The sequence below is a fragment of the Oncorhynchus gorbuscha genome, linkage group LG06, assembly GCF_021184085.1.
Source record: "Oncorhynchus gorbuscha isolate QuinsamMale2020 ecotype Even-year linkage group LG06, OgorEven_v1.0, whole genome shotgun sequence".
NCBI lineage: Eukaryota > Metazoa > Chordata > Actinopteri > Salmoniformes > Salmonidae > Oncorhynchus > Oncorhynchus gorbuscha.
Genome location: NC_060178.1, coordinates 15423455 through 15439824, shown reverse-complemented (window position 1 = coordinate 15439824; position 16370 = coordinate 15423455).

Below are 16370 nucleotides of genomic sequence, written 5' to 3'. Positions count from 1 at the left end.
TAGAGGCGGATCAGAAGAGAGTCACCAGCAGCAAGAGCGACATCATTGATGTATACAGAGAAAATAGTCGGTTCGAGAATTGAACCCTGCGGCACCCCCATAGAGACTGCCAGGGGTCTGGACAACAGGCCCTCCGATTTGACTCACTGAACTCTGTCTGAGAAGTAGTTGGTGAACCAAGTGAGGCAGTCATTTGAGAAACCAAGGCTGCTGAGTCTGCCGACAAGAATGTGGTGATTGACAGAGTTGGAAGCCTTGGCCATGTCGATGAAGACGGCTGCACAGTATTGTCTTTTATCGATGGCGGTTACATAATTTACGACCTTGAGCGTGGCTAAGGTGCACCCATGACCAGCTCGGAAACCAGATTGCATAGTGTAGACTGTACGGTGGGATTTGAAATGGTCGGTGATCTGTTTGTTAACTTGGCTTTCGGAAGACCTAAGAAAGGCAGGGTAGGATAGATATTGGTCTGTCACAGTTTGAATCTATAATGTCTCCCCCTTTGAAGAGGGGGATGACCGCGACAGCTTTCCAATCTTTGGGGATCTCAGACGATGAGGTTGAACAGGCTAGTAATAAGGTTTGCAACAATTGCAGCGGAATTTTTTTAGAAAGATAGGGTCCAGATTGTCTAGCCCGGCTGATTTGTATGGGTCCAGATTTTCTCTTTCAGAACATCAACTATCTGTATTTGGGTAAAGGAGAAATGGGGGAGGTTTGGGCAAGTTGCTGTGGGGGGTGCAGGGCTGTTGACCGGGGTAGGGGTAGCCAGGTGGACAGCATGGCCTGCTGTAGTAAAATGCTTGTTGAAATTCTCAATTGTCGTGCATTTATTGGTATGACAGTGTTTCCTAGCCTCAGTGCAGTGGTCAGCTGGGAGAAAGTGCTCTTATTCTCCATGGACTTTACAGAGTCCCAGAACATTTTGAGTTTGTGCTACAGGATGCAAATTTCTGTTTGAAAAAGCTAGCCTTTGCTTTCCTAACTGCTTGTGTATGTTTGTTCCTGACTTCCCTGAAAAGTTGCATATCGTGGGGGCTATTCGAAGCTAATGCAGTACGCCACAGGATGTTTTTGTGCTGGTCAAGGGCTGTCAGGTCTGAAGTGAACCAAGGGCTATATCTGTTCCTGGTTCTAAATGTTTTGAATGGGGCATGCTTATTTAAGATTGTGAGGAAGACACTTTTAAAGAATAACCAGCCATCCTCTACTGACGGATGGAGGTCGATACCCTTCCAGGATACCCGGGCCAGGTCGAATAGAATGGCTTGCTTGCTGAAGTGTTTTATGGAGCATTTGACAGTGATGAGGTGTGGTCGTTTGAATACAGACCCATTACTGACGCAGGCAATGAGGCAGTGATCGCTGTGATCCTGGTTGAAGACAGCAGAGGTGTATTTAGAGGGCAGGTTGGTCAGGATGACCGTCTTTATAGATTTGAGGTTGTACCTGGTGGGTTCATTAATCATTTTTGGGAGATTGAGGGCATCTAGCTTATTTTGTTGGACGGCCGGTGTGTTAAGCATGTCCCAGTTTAGGTCACCTAACAGTACGAGCTCTGAAGACAGATGGGGGAAAATCAATTAATGTATGATGAGGGCACAGCTTGGGGCAGAAGGTGGTCTATAACAAGTGGCAACGGTGAGAGACTTGTTTCTGGAAAGGTGGATTTTTAGAAGTAATAGCTTGAATTGTTTGGGCACAGACCTGGATAGTATGACAACTCTGCAGGCTATCACTGCAGTAGATTGCAACTCCACCCCCTTTGGCAGATTTATCTTGTCGGAAAATGTTATAGTTAGGGATGGAAATTTCAGGATTTTTGGTGGCCTTCCTAAACCAGGATTCAGACACTGCTAGGACATCCTTGTTGGCAGAGGTGCTAAAGCAGTGAGTAAAACAAACTTAGGGAGGAGGCTTCTAATGTTAACATGCATGAAACCACGGCTTTTACGGTTACTGAAGTCAACAAATGTGAACGCCTGGGGAATGGGAGGGGAGCTAGGCACTGCAGGGCCTGGATTAACCTCTACATCACCAGAGGAGGAGTAGGATAAGGGTCCGGCTAAAGGCACTGAGAACTGGTCGACTAGTGCGTTTGGAACAGAGAGTAAAAGGAAGAGGTTTCTGGGCGTGGAAGAATAGGTTCAAGGCATAATGTACAGACAAGGGTATGGTAGGATGTGAATACAGTGGAGGTAAACCTAGGCATTGAGTGACGATGAGAGAGGTTTTGTCTCTAGAGACATCATTTAGACCAGGTGAGGTCACCACATGTGTGGGAGGTGAAAAAAGGGTTAGCTAAGGCATATTGAGCAGAGCTGGAGTCTCTACAGTGAAATAAGACAATAATCACTAACTAATGGCAATGGACAAGACATATTGACATTAGGGAGAGGCATGCATAGTCGAGTGATCATAGGGACCAGTGGGAGGCTAGGCGAACTGGAGACACGGCGATTCAGACAGTTAGCGGGCCGGGACTAGCAGGCTAGCAGAAGGGCCTTCGGGGGGACGTCGCGACGGAATGTCTGTTGTAGCCCTCTTGGAGGGTTACGTAAGGCAGACCAGTCGTTGGATTAGAAGGGCTCTGTGTAGGCAGTAAAAGGGTCCAGGCCAATTGGAAAAATAGGTATTGTAGCCCAAGAAATTGGCTGATTGTCCTCTTTATCTAACAGTCCGATATTCTCTATAAAGCCAGCTGGCCGCGGATAGCAGGCTAGCGAATGGGCCTTCAGGGCACGTCGTGACGGAGGAGCTTGTTGAAACCACTCGGGCGGATTACATCGGTAGACCAGTCATGGTGGAATTGGCGGGGCTCCATGCCGGCAGTAAAAGGGGTCCAGGCCAATTGTCAAAATATCTATTGTAGCTCAAGGAGTGGCTAATGGACCTCTTCAGCTAGCCGGGAGATGGGCCTAGCACGAGGCTAGTTCCAGGCTCACTGGTGCTTGCTTCGGGACAGAGACGTTAGCCTGGGGGTAGCCACTCGGATAGTAGCTAGCTGGCTGCGATAATCCAGGTGAACATGTTCAGAGCTTGCGGTAGGAAACCAGAGATGTGGAGAAAAGGCAGTCTGGTATACTCTGGATTGAATCGCCCTGTACAGACTGGCAGGAGTTGACCAGGCTACGGTTAGCTGATGACCGCGAGCAGTGGCTAACTGGCTAATAGCTAGTTAGATGACTAGCTTCTTTTGGGGGTTCCGGTTCTAAGGTATAGAAGATCCATACCACATTGGGTGAGGTGGGATACAGGAGAGTATGTTGAAACTGAGGTTAAAAATCGAAATAAATGTATATGAGTGTGAAAAAAAGATAAATACACGAAACACGACAAGACAAAGACATCTGAACTGCTACGCCATCTTGGAAACAATGTAAGTTGTTGTGGATAGCTAAAAGTGAAATGAATGAACTTGTGAAGATAAAATAAATACATAATTTTGAGACCTGGGATTTTTAGGTATGTGCATTATCTTTTTTTGCATGCCTATTACCTAGCTATATCTGGTTGGATCACTGAGTTTCGAATAATAGCCAAAAATCATGTTTGGTTAAACTGTAGTTTTTATAACTGGGGAAAAGAAAGAACAATATTCCAACATCCGTATGTATCTGGACAGTGGCATTATTCAAAACATGCTGCAATCTCTAAATGGTTCATTTGATATGATTAAAAACACCTTATAGCTGACAGTCTGCACTTTAACCCTGTTGGTATTGTATATTTTAAAATCCAATGTGCTGGACCACAGAGCCAAAACAAAAATGTTGTCATTTCCCAAATACTTACAGATTGCACTTTATGTGCTGATTTAAGTTATTTTGTATAAAAGCAAACTGGTCAGGCTATATACATTTTGCACAGATTGATGCAATCATTTTGTCCACAGAGGAAACATCCATTAAAGACGACAAACTACAATATCCTCACCTCTGCAACCACAAACAAATGAACCAAGGAACTATCAAACACCTCTTCAACTTGCAAGCGAGCAAAGATGTCTTAAATGATGGCAATGGGAGGAGCCAGGTGCGTCTCACAGGTAACCGTTGACAAGCTTGCCATTAATTTGATCTGTCAGGGCCAACAGCCATTCTCTGTGGTCATACAACCAGCTATAACCAGATGTAACCACCTTGCATCCTCAATGCAAAGTAATCTCCAGACCTACTGTTAGTTCAAGAATACATGAAGCTGCCAATCACTTGAAGAAGACAGTTATGGCACACCTTGGCAGGGTAAATTATGTTGCCACCACCACTGATTGTTGGACAGCTCATCACAGGAGTTACATAGGGGTCACTGGATAGATGAAGAAACTCTGGTGAGTCGTTCTGCTGCACTCGTTTGCAAGAGATTGAGAGGTTCCCACAAATTTGATGTGCTTGCAGGTGCCCTCGATGACATCCACTGTGCATACAGGATCAGGGGGAAAGTGATAAGAACCACAACAGACAGTGGATCAAACTTCATCAAAGCCTTCAATGTTTTTGGGGAGCCAGCAGTCCAGTCAGTAGACCGAGACTTAGATGCTGAAGAGCCAGCAGAGCAGGTTGAATACCAAGACACCTATTCCATCTTGGAAGATGATAGTGGCCTAGAATATCAACTCCCTCAGCATCAACTGTGTGCATGGGTTGGCGCCACCCCTTTGGGTTGTGCCGTGGCGGAGATCTTTGTGGGCTATACTCTGCCTTCAGGATGGGAAGTTGGTGGTTGAAGATATCCCTCTAGTGGTGTGGGGGCTGTGCTTTGGCAAAGTGGGTGGGGTTATATCCTACCTGTTTGGCCCTGTCCGGGGGGTATCATCGGATGGGGCCACAGTGTCTCCTGACCCCTCCTGTCTCAGCCTCCAGTATTTATGCTGCAGTAGTTTGTGTCGGGAGGCTAGGGTTAGTTTGTTATATCTGGAGTACTTGTCCTGTCTTATCCAGTGTCCTGTGTGAATTTAAGTATGCGCTCTCTAATTCTCTCTTTCTTTCTCTCTCTCGGAGGAGGACCTGAGCCCTAGGACCATGCCTCAGGACTACCTGGCATGATGACTCCTTGCTGTCCTCAGTCCACCTGGCCTGCTGCTGCTCCAGTTTCAACTGTTCTGCCTGCGGCTATGGAATCCTGACCTGTTCACCGGACGTGCTACCTGTCCCATACCTGCTGTTTTCAACTCTCTAGAGACAGCAGGAGTGGTAGAGATACTTTTAATGATCGGCTATGAAAAGCCAACTGACATTTACTCCTGATTTACTGACTTGCTGCACCCTCGACAACTACTGTGATTATTATTATTTGACCATGCTGGTCATTTATGAACATTTTGAACATCTTGGCCATGTTCATCTTGGCCATGTTCACCCGGCACAGCCAGAAGAGGACTGGCCACCCCTCAAAGCCTGATTCCTCTCTAGGTTTCTTCCTAGGTTTTGGCCTTTCTAGGGAGTATTTCCTAGCCAACGTGCTTCAACACCTTCATTGCTTGCTGTTTGGGGTTTTAGGCTGGGTTTCTGTACAGCACTTTGAGATATCAGCTGATGTACGAAGGGCTAGAAAATACATTTGATTTGCATGTCACCTGCTGAACCTCATTGCAACAGATTCTTCGTTGGCAGAAACAAATAGTGATGGCTACAAAAGGTTGTGCAGGTGGTCTTTTGCCAAATGCCATGTGGAATTAAACGGGGCGGTCAACCTTAGCTGCTGAATTTGTAGAGAATGAGTGCAAACTGCAGTTGATCTGTCCAAATCAAACACGTTGGAACTCAACCTACCTGACTGTGGAGAGGATCACACGTATCATACAAGAGAAGGGGGAGGATGCCATAAGAAATGTGAAGAATTAGAAGTGAAAATGTGAGTAGCAATTCTTTGAATCAATGTAATGTTTTCCTATTACAGTACTATTTATTGTCCATGAAATGTTACAATTCTAAGAGATATTACATTTACCTTGTCTTTCAGGCTGAGCCCGGAAGAAATGTCCTTCTTGAATGAGTACTGCAAAGTGAGGAAGCCTTTGGTCTCCGCTTTGAACATTCTACAGTCGGAGACCAACACTCATATGTGGTGGCTGCTGTTAGTGATCCTCTTACTAAAAACAAAACTTCAAAGGCTGGAAGCATCTTTCCAAATGTGCCTACAACTTATCAGAGCCATTCAGAACGGTCTCCAAAAGTGCTTTGGAGAAATGATGGAGGAGCCACAGCTTATTGCTGCTGTACGTCTTGGACTGACAAAGCTGATGTCATCACAGCCGGTATGATTTCTTTACTCCAAAATGTTTGAACCTCATTGTCCATATGATGATATCTTTTGGTCTTTGAGTCTTTTCTTTAATTGTTTTTTATGTTTTTTTTTTTTTTTCATTATTTAAGTTGCATTACAGGTGCTGGACCTTTGCATATAACTATGTCTTGGTACAGCCAGACATGGACTCACCTCATTAGAGAATTTGTTAAGTCTGAAATGTATTTGAGCAATTCGAATCAATCTCAGTATATGAGAATAACAAGTGTTGAAGTCTTTGTTAGAGCCACTGCAATGTCAATAATATGATTGTGTTGCCAGCCACATACAGAGTTTTACTGAAACACTGAATGTGAATGTTGTTTTGTTTCCAATGTACAGGTATGGCGTCCCTGAAGAATTATCGTGAAACAATCACACAGGACGAGACTGAGCATCTAAGGCAGCATTAATCTGATGAAGAGGATTAGAAGGCACAGGGGAAATGGTCAGAAGGTAAATGGGAGCTGGATGGATATCTTGCTAGTCCATCGGACAAAATGGGTTTACTTAATTTCTTCCCGTACCTTTATATAACTAGGCAAGTCAGTTAAGAACAAATTATTATTTTCAATGACTGCTTTGGAACAGTGGGTTAACTGCCTTATTCAGGGGCAGAACAACAGGGTTTTTCCTTATCAGCTCGGGGATTTGATCTTGCAACCTTTTGGTTACAAGTCCAATGCTCTAACTACTAGGCTGCCTGCCACCACATATAGAAGTTGTCACTCAAACTCAACACAGGCCTGCCTGCTTCTGCCGCCTGTGAGCTTCTTTTTAGCTGTGCTGGACTACTCTTCACTGCAAGCGAGCCAGGATAGACTAAATTAACTGTCACGCTGGTATAAAGGATTTTGGAGACAGGTGCAGGAATACACAATAGGGGTTTTTAATACACCCAAAATAAACACTTACACAAAAACACTGGGCTGTACCGAAACAAAAGAGCGAGGGTAAACCTCGTTGACCGACACGGGGCGATACCCGTAACACACAATATATATAGCACACAGCATAACAGCTGCACCAACGCATAGGTACTCACACCACCAACGGACATGGGAACAATAATCAACAAGACCATGGAAATCAAAGGGCACATCTATACAAATACTAATCAGTGGGAATAGGGGACAGATGTGCATGATGAACGTTCAGGAGGGATCTGTGATATTAACTTAGAAAATCATCTCATACTGAAACTGAATGGCAAATTCAGGGAAGTGAAGTGAGTTAAGTGTTCGACAGGTGGTTCCACAAAAAATGTGCCTTTTGAACGTTCTGTTGAACATTTGTGTATGGGAAGTTGAAGATTTTATATTAAATCAGCTGTGCTGGATCTTATCTCGTTGGTTATTTTCTGGTGTTTATGGAACATTTGCAACACCCTTTTCACATTCTTGTAAAAGGAGAATAAAAATAACCATCAAAATTGAAATAGCAAATTATTTTAGAAGTAACTTAGTAACCTTTACTCTGAGTACTTTTTAAATGTAGTACTTTTTCTTTTTACTTGAGTAGTTTTTTTACACCAATACTTTTACTTCTACTTGATTACAATTTCATTAAAGTAACAGTACTTCTACTTGAATGGATTTTACAGTACTCTTTCCACCACTGCTAAAGTATCAAAAGTACATTTATGATTCATTTCAAATTCCTTATATTAAGCAAACGAGACGGCAAAATTGTCTTTCCCCCCAATTACGGATAGCCAGCAGCACACTCCCAACACATAGATAATAATTTACAACAAAGCGTTTGTGTTTAGCGAGTCCGCCAAATCAGAGGCAGTAAGGATGACCAGGGATGTTCTCTTGATAAGTGTGGTAATTGGACCATTTTCCTGTCCTGCTAACCATTCAAAATGTAAAGAGTACTTTTGAGTGTAAGCAAAAATGTACGGAGTAAAAAGTATGTACATTTCTTTAGGAATGTAGTAAAAGTAAATGTTGTCAAAAATATAAATAGTAAAGTAAAGTACAGACTTAAGTAGTAATTCAAAGATTTTTTACTAAAGTCCTTTACAGGACTGCAAACAACAGATGGGAGCATTTGTTGTGGCGAATGCGCCTTGCTTGTTTTAATAACAGACACGTGCAGCCTGCTGATCCTAGGTTTGTCCCAGTCTTTAACTGTCCAACCAGTAGCAACACACTGCTTTGTCTGTCTGATGCAGAGGCAAATAATCTTCTGATGACTATGCAGGAAATACAAAAAGTTGATGGATAGGGATGAAACATAGGGGTAAATGTTATTCATAATGCTTCTGCAATGGGATAATTTAAGTGAACGTATTATTTCAAATTTTGAAAAGCAGGTTTGGCTGAGTAGTTGAGGGAATTAAAGTCCCTTTAGTAAACTGACTATGCATTGGTGGACAGCGCCACTGTTCTGAAATGGTTTGAACCCTGTAGAGACTAGGCAGCATTTGAGGACCGCACCACAGTGCTGAAATTGGACAAAGCACCGGACACTAAGAAAATGTTAGGAACCGTTGAATAAAGAATTTCAAATATATCACACACTCTTTGATATTGATATTACCCACCTCTTTGTAGTTTTTTGGTACCTCTCACGTACATCGTTGAGGGATATGCAGGTGTCCACAATATTGTTTGTAAGCAAACCAATCCGGGAGCTGTACCAGTTCCAGTTTGGACTCTTCTGCCACATTCATGAGATATAGACACTCATCGCAATCCAGCTGGAAAGTAGACAGAGTGGAACTAATGGAGGATGTTATTGCAGGGTAGAGTATTTCTCTCATGGTTGGGGGCCTGTCTCGTTTGTGAAGTAATTATACCAAATATGAACACTTTGGTCACTCATGAAACAGCCCCAGACTGCAGAGCATCTAATGAAGGTGACAATGTATGGAGGTCCTGGGGTTTGCTCCCCTGTGGAAGCCAGTATGGTGGTGAGGATGGCGAGGGCAAGATACCAGATGGTATTTTTTTTATCTCTCAGATACCAGATACCCCCTTATTTCCTGTCAGACCTGGGATTTGAACCAGCAACTGTCTGGTTACTGGTCCACCTCTCTAACCTCCAGGCTAATTTAAAACTAGAATGTGCTTTAGGATCGTGTATTATTGTAAGGGGGGGGCGTGCTGGTGGCAGGGAAGTCAGGCGCAGGAGATCGAACTTGGTATAAACGGAGCAGTTTAATAAGTGCTCAAAAACTCAGAAAACCAAAATATGCAAAAGAATACAAGTGTGTACAAAACCCGTCGCACACCAGAACATATCTTGCACATAGCTTACAAACAAACAATCACCGACAAGGACATGAGGGGGAACAGAGGGTTAAATATACAACATCTAATTGATGGGATTGGAACCAGGTGTGATACAAGACAAAACAAAACCAAGGGAAAATGAAAAAATGATCAGCGATGGCTAGAAACGCCGCCCGACCGTTATGTCAAACTAAAGATAGCGGTATAGACTAAATAAATGCTCACCAGATAAAGTGCTCAATGCTGTAGGCCTGTATCTTTCCTACACCCATATGAGGATAAGACCTTTGATTTGATTTCTGAAGACAGAAAATCCACCTCACCACTTTATCTCAGCATTCAGAAAGTCCAAAGAGAACATCTTAAATGACAAGAGAATGCATTTATGTTTGAGTCATTAAGCAGACCCTCTTATCCAGAGCGACTTACAGTAAGTAGTGAGTGCATACATTTTCGTACTAGTCCCCTGTGGGAATCAAATCCGCAACCCTGGCATTGCAGGCACTGTGCTCTGCCAGGTAAGCCACACTGGAACCCTGATGACTAATCACTGAAAACTATACATTTCTCTATATGCACATAATTTAACATGACATATTGAGGACAAAGAATCTGATCTGAAAATTCGATCTGAAGTACCTAATGGGATACGGAAGACAAATATTCCAGTCTCTTTTGTCTATGCTAGATTTAGTGCATAGAGGGCTAGGAATTGATTTGGGATTGGCAAATGCCTCTAATGGGTTACAACATGTACACAACTATGCTGTCAAAGCCATTGAAGAAGTTGGCCTAGTAATCGTCTCTCCATGATGGCTTAGTGTATTTTCCTGTTGCTCTTATTTTATCAGAAGAACATTTTCATTTCAAAATGCATTGTTTGACATCAATATTTTCCCCGATTTCGAAGGATTTACACAAATACAGTAGCAGTATATCCAGACATACTTGATTCAGTTCAAAGTACAGGGTTAGTTTATTTTTCGCCCTTACTTATTAAGAAGTTGGCCATCTGGCAGCCTAGATAATTGCTGGCAGCCTGGCAGCCTACAAACATACTCAACGCACAAAAACATTTGTGTCTTGAGTATGTATCTGGCTGACACCACCTGAAACATTAGGCATTAGAATGCACGTTAGAGTGCACGTTAGAGTGCACATTCTGGTTTATCCTTCTGGTCAGTCAAACAAAGGGATTTCTCACTGTTGGACGATGGAAGGCTACATTTATTTGGGGATTTATTTCACTCCTTAATGCCACATGTCAACATTATGTTGAGCCAGTTTAAGAGGTGTGATATTGACACCACTGTGCTCTGGGGATCATCTAAAGCTTGGTGTACAACATGCAAAAGGTCAACAACTCACTCATCTTTTCCACCCCATCGATGGCCTGACCAGAAGCCACACCAATGGATAGTTGTTGTGGGATTGTGGGACTATCCTTGCTCATGCCAAAGAACGTTTCTCTGTCTGAATAATTACAACAAAGACGATGCTTTCATGATTAACCAACCGGCATTGAGCAAAGCACTTAACCCCAAACCTGCTCCAGGGTCGCCGCTCTGTGACTGACCCAACGCTGCTCCCAGCCTACCTTCTTCCACATGCAGAATCTTTGAAGACTCTTCGGGAGGGAACTTACAACATTTGAGACTAAGTTAATAAGGATATGGCTGGTGTTGTAAATGAAAATTCCCCAAGAGCCATATGGCTAATGTTATCTTAATCAATAAACACCAAACTCTGCATGATCGACAGATAGAAATGTCTCCTACAGGTCGTAGTCTAATCTAGGCAATAAAACAATGCCATTGTCTGACATTGAATCAAAGAATCTCTGGAAAGTGGGCACTCATTAGAATTTAACAACAAGAAAATGTACTTCCAGGGATTATTTGATCTGTATTGTATTGTGAGACTTGGTTTAATATTTGAATTTACATGTTACTTTTTCAAACAAGGAGGCGTCTAATCACCACTCCTCAATGTGATTAGTGACTGCAATCTGTCACTGACAAGGGCGTTTTCTTTTAGGATTGCAGGCAAGTGCACACGATGTGGTGTTATTAGACAAGAACAGAGACGTGTGATGTGTGGGTCTGGATAGAAATGAGTCTACGGGTGGTATGTTACATAGTGGAGTTATTCCAATGAATCTTTGCAAAACGCACTCATTTGTGTATGATTACTTTGGATAAGGTTCACATGCTGCATTGCACGGTCATACAACCTCTTGCTGTGCTGACCTAAATACTTATTTTTTGTTTCATTCATTTGGTATATGACAGTACTGTAGCTCACACCACGTGGAGATGTCACATCGAACTACATACACAAAATCTGTGAATATGTGCCTATATTGCAAGAGTCACTCACAAAATAAGTATGTACACAATGTACCATTTCTCTCAAGCAGGCCTTGGTGGCTAGTGATGTTTTATTTCAAAAAGTAGATTTGCGATTGGCTGCTATAAGTGATGCTTGGGGAAAAGCACACTGTCATTGCCATTAATAAGAGGGAGGGGATGGTGACTCTTTCAATAATAACCAAATGGTGGAAAAATGAACAGTAAAACTAGATTTTTAACGCATGACGATACACCATGGATAATTCAGGTGTAATACCCTTGTTAGAACCAAGTATTTCGTTTATTTGTTATAATTAATTGGTAATGTATAAGTGAATAGGTTGGTTTACTTTTAAGTTTAAGTTTTGACCAATAAGGTCGCTTGTTAAGCTGTGGCCAATGGGGGAGTTGACCTGGTTAACGGGAGGCCTGGAGGGAAAAGAGAGGGAGAGAGACGTTGAGAAAAGGATGAACGTTACATTATGACCGTTGGTGAAGAAAAATGATAAAATAAGACGATAAAAATAGAACCAAACCCATTCCTACTGAGTTTTGAAGGGATTTTATAAGAGAGTTGTTATAATTTTGTTAAGAAAGACTTAGTAAAGACTGAAGCTACTGTCTCATCGTGGAGGTATTGGACAGCCTTGAGGGTAGCCTAGCATCGTGTGAAACCAAATGAGAATTGCTTGGGAAAGATTAACGAGTTCATGTTCCCATGGGATATCGGTTACTGCGAAGGAGGACTGTCTGCATTGATAGCTGTGCTTGCTGTGGATCTTGTGAGGAAACCTGCAAGGAACTGCCATACTTCACTGAGGGAATATCCACGAGTAGTGAGTAACCACAACGGTGGGGTGCTTCTGGACTTTATGTGTGTCTTCATTTTTTTGAGCTCCAACGCGCGCCAACGTGTTAAGCAAGCTTGAAATAATTTGGACATGGCTTGTGCACGACTCTTGGGGTTTCATTTATTTTTTTTTTTCTTTTGATGTGGTGCTTTGAAAATGTAATAATACACATCTTGGACCTTATGTATGTTGCCTTGGTGGAGTCATTTACTGTTTCAATTTAATTTAATGCATGGGAAAGCATATTCTTATACAATAACAAACATATATAATTATTACATCCGAGGTTAACACCCTATTTGTCATCACCTTAGAGAGTTTACAGCAGGGATTCTTATTGGAGATGTCCTTCTCACTAGCTTAATTAATTTAGTCAAATTCGAGCCTGGTGAGAGGGTTACACAGGCACAGGCCATCCAGCGACCGTTGTCTTCACCAGAATTCCGCTGGGGAATTAACAAGATAATTATAGTTACCTCAGGAGGAAGAGCGGGAGGGAGAGAAATAGGGAGTATAGTGTGTGTGTGATAAATCAGGCTTCTCCTGCGTGGTTGGTCAGCAGTCAGTGGCCACAGCAAGTTGTGTGTGAGACATGCAGTAGATGCTGAGAAGAGATATCAACAAGTTAGTTCTCCTCTCCTTTATGAGTTTATCCCTGGATCCACCCAAAATACTGGGCTGCTTTCAGTGTTATTCAACATGACAGAATGTTCAGATATAAATAAATCATGTAGATCAGACATGCTTCTAATATCATGTGAAAGTTTGCTACCCAACATTCCAACCTGCAATGTACAGAACATTGCGCCCTCCTGAGCGCAACCCTGGTCTTCCCTGCTAGAGATATGGATCTGCGCATCTGAGTATTCCTACTACAGCCTTAGTCTTAGGGTAGACATGGTCTGTGGGGGAATTGAACTGCTACTGTATCAGTCATGGTCATTGAGATTAAGGGAGTGCTGTACCATCTATGACTTATCAGTATTCCTAACCCTTAGCAGAGAGTGACTAATTGAGACCCTATGATTCATAGACAATTAAAGAACCTGCTCATTTCTTGAAAGCTGGAGGGAGTTGTTGGTCCCATCAGATTTGTTTCACTCATTCTTAACCCAAATACAGAACCGATTGCCCGATTGGGCTTGTCACACACCTGTTTAAAATGATTATACACTGTCAATCCTTGAAATCCATACCTCTGTATGAATTTGAGAGCTGTTTCCCCTAGGCCCATCCTTCAGATTACCAAACAAGTGGCAGGGTCAGGCTGTTGAAATGGCAGATTGTGGCTTTAACTCTGAAAATGTCACTATAATGTGCCAACAAAAGTGACAGAAGCTAGTGAACTGGTAGTGACAACCCCTGGTAGAAAATAAATAAGCAAGCTGTCACTCCCAGGCAAAAGTGTCCTTTTTCTAATTTCAGCAAAATCATCCTTCATTTTGGCTTACTTGTAAGAATTTGACACTTCAATGCAACCTGAGATTCCATTCTCTGCTTAAAAAAACAGACTCCTGTGGTGCTGACCTGTTGCACCCTCTACAACCACTGATTATTATTATTTGACCGTGCTGGTCATCTATGAAAGTTTGAACATCCTGGCCATGTACTGTTATAATCTCCAACCGGCACAGCCAGAAGAGGACTGGCCACTACTCAGAGCCTGCTTCCTCTCTAGGTTTCTTCCTAGGTTCCTGCCTTTCTAGGGAGTTTTTCCTAGCCACCGTGCTTCTACATCTGCATTTCTTGCTATTTGGGGTTTTAGGCTGGGTTTCTCTACAGCACTATGTGACATCGGCTGATGTAAAAAGGGCTTTATGAATACATTTGATTGATTGATTGACTGTGAATTGAATTCAGTAGCATTTTGGGTTCCGATTTGAAATGTGATTCAAGAGAAATACGAATACTACATGACTACATGTTCAGGAATATATCATCCTTTGTTGCAGTGAATGTGGCTGATGCTTCTATCATGACTTAAGCAATTTCGTTAGGTCCTTATGGCATCAACTAGTAAATACACTGAATATTTCTTCCTAGTTAGGAGACTGTGCAAGACCTGCAGAGGCTGCAATAAGTCATAGTCCATGTCATTGTGAATTAGCCCAATGCATCATAGCATTTTGCCTTTGAACAATCCTGAGGTTTAACCGCATTTAGGTCTAATTTCAACCCATCAATGCAATTCAAACCCATCCAAAATACCTCTTTGCATTCACATTTTCAGGATAAAAACATAAATGCCTGGAGGTACCAGGAAGAGAGGGAGATGTTTGGTGTTAGTTATAAGACACAAGATGGCCAACCAAGCAAGCACCACACTATCAGTCACAGTGCAGCAAAGAGGCCATCTGGGATTTATCAGGCCTGATTGCTACTCAGCCAATTGATCCCTTGGCAATTCAAAGAGAGGCTTCGGCACTTCCCCAGCCTCCCCTCTATGTCCGGGCTCAGACATGAAAGAGCTGTGCTCCACAGGACTGTGGCTAGAGTCCGCCATAAATCGATAACTCAGAATATCGCCAGAAGGTCAGAAATAAACTCTAATGACGGCATAGAATGGACTGGAGTTTGTCATATAAGATTCTGAAATACGTTGATCCATAAGAATGATATAAACAGTTGAGAGGGATGGTTTTACTGGATGAAAGCCATTTGTGGTTTGAATATTGTTTAATAATTAAGTTGACGGTAGAGAACTTGATAGAGATCGTCCTACAACATTAGACTCACGAGATCGTTCTACAACACTGGACCCACGAGATCGTTCTACAACACTGGACCCACGAGATCGTTCTACAACACTGGACCCACAAGATCGTTCTACAACACTGGACCCACGAGATCGTTCTACAACACTGGACTCACGAGATCGTTCTACAACACTGGACTCACGAGATCGTTCTACAACACTGGACTCACGAGATCGTCCTACAACACTGGACTCACGAGATCGTTCCACAACACTGGACTCACGAGATCGTCCTACAACACTGGACTCACGAGATCGTCCTACAACACTGGATTCACGAGATCGTCCTACAACACTGGATTCACGAGATCGTCCTACAACACTGGATTCACGAGATCGTCCTACAACACTGGATTCACGAGATCGTCCTACAACACTGGATTCACGAGATCGTTCTACAACACTGGACTCACGAGATGTCACCTTACCAAGATCTTCTTTTGGTTTCTCAACTCAAATGACGTTGGTTTTACATTATGAAATAGATGCAATTTATTAAATATGTCAAGAAGGAAATGCCCATTTTTGGGAAAGGCTTAAAAGAGTTTCCACTGACAAAGCACACTGCATATCTAATTGATCTCTATTCACTCAGATCTCCCTACTCCCAACAGTGACACACCGAGGGTCATTAGAGTATTGTAAGCGCTCAGTGGATAATTGGCTGAGTCGCCACCCATACAGGAGCATGGAGGAAGTGCTTAGTAGCAGGGAACCTCCAGTATGTCTGTCAAAGAACCAATTAAGCTTATGGTGCAGGATCCTCAGTCTTCTTCCCTCAAAGAGCTCACTAAAGGTAAAGAAAGAGACAAGGGGATGAATCCAAATTCAGCAGTGTAAAGTGGCCCCTTATCCTACTGTATACAAAACTCATTATTTCTTG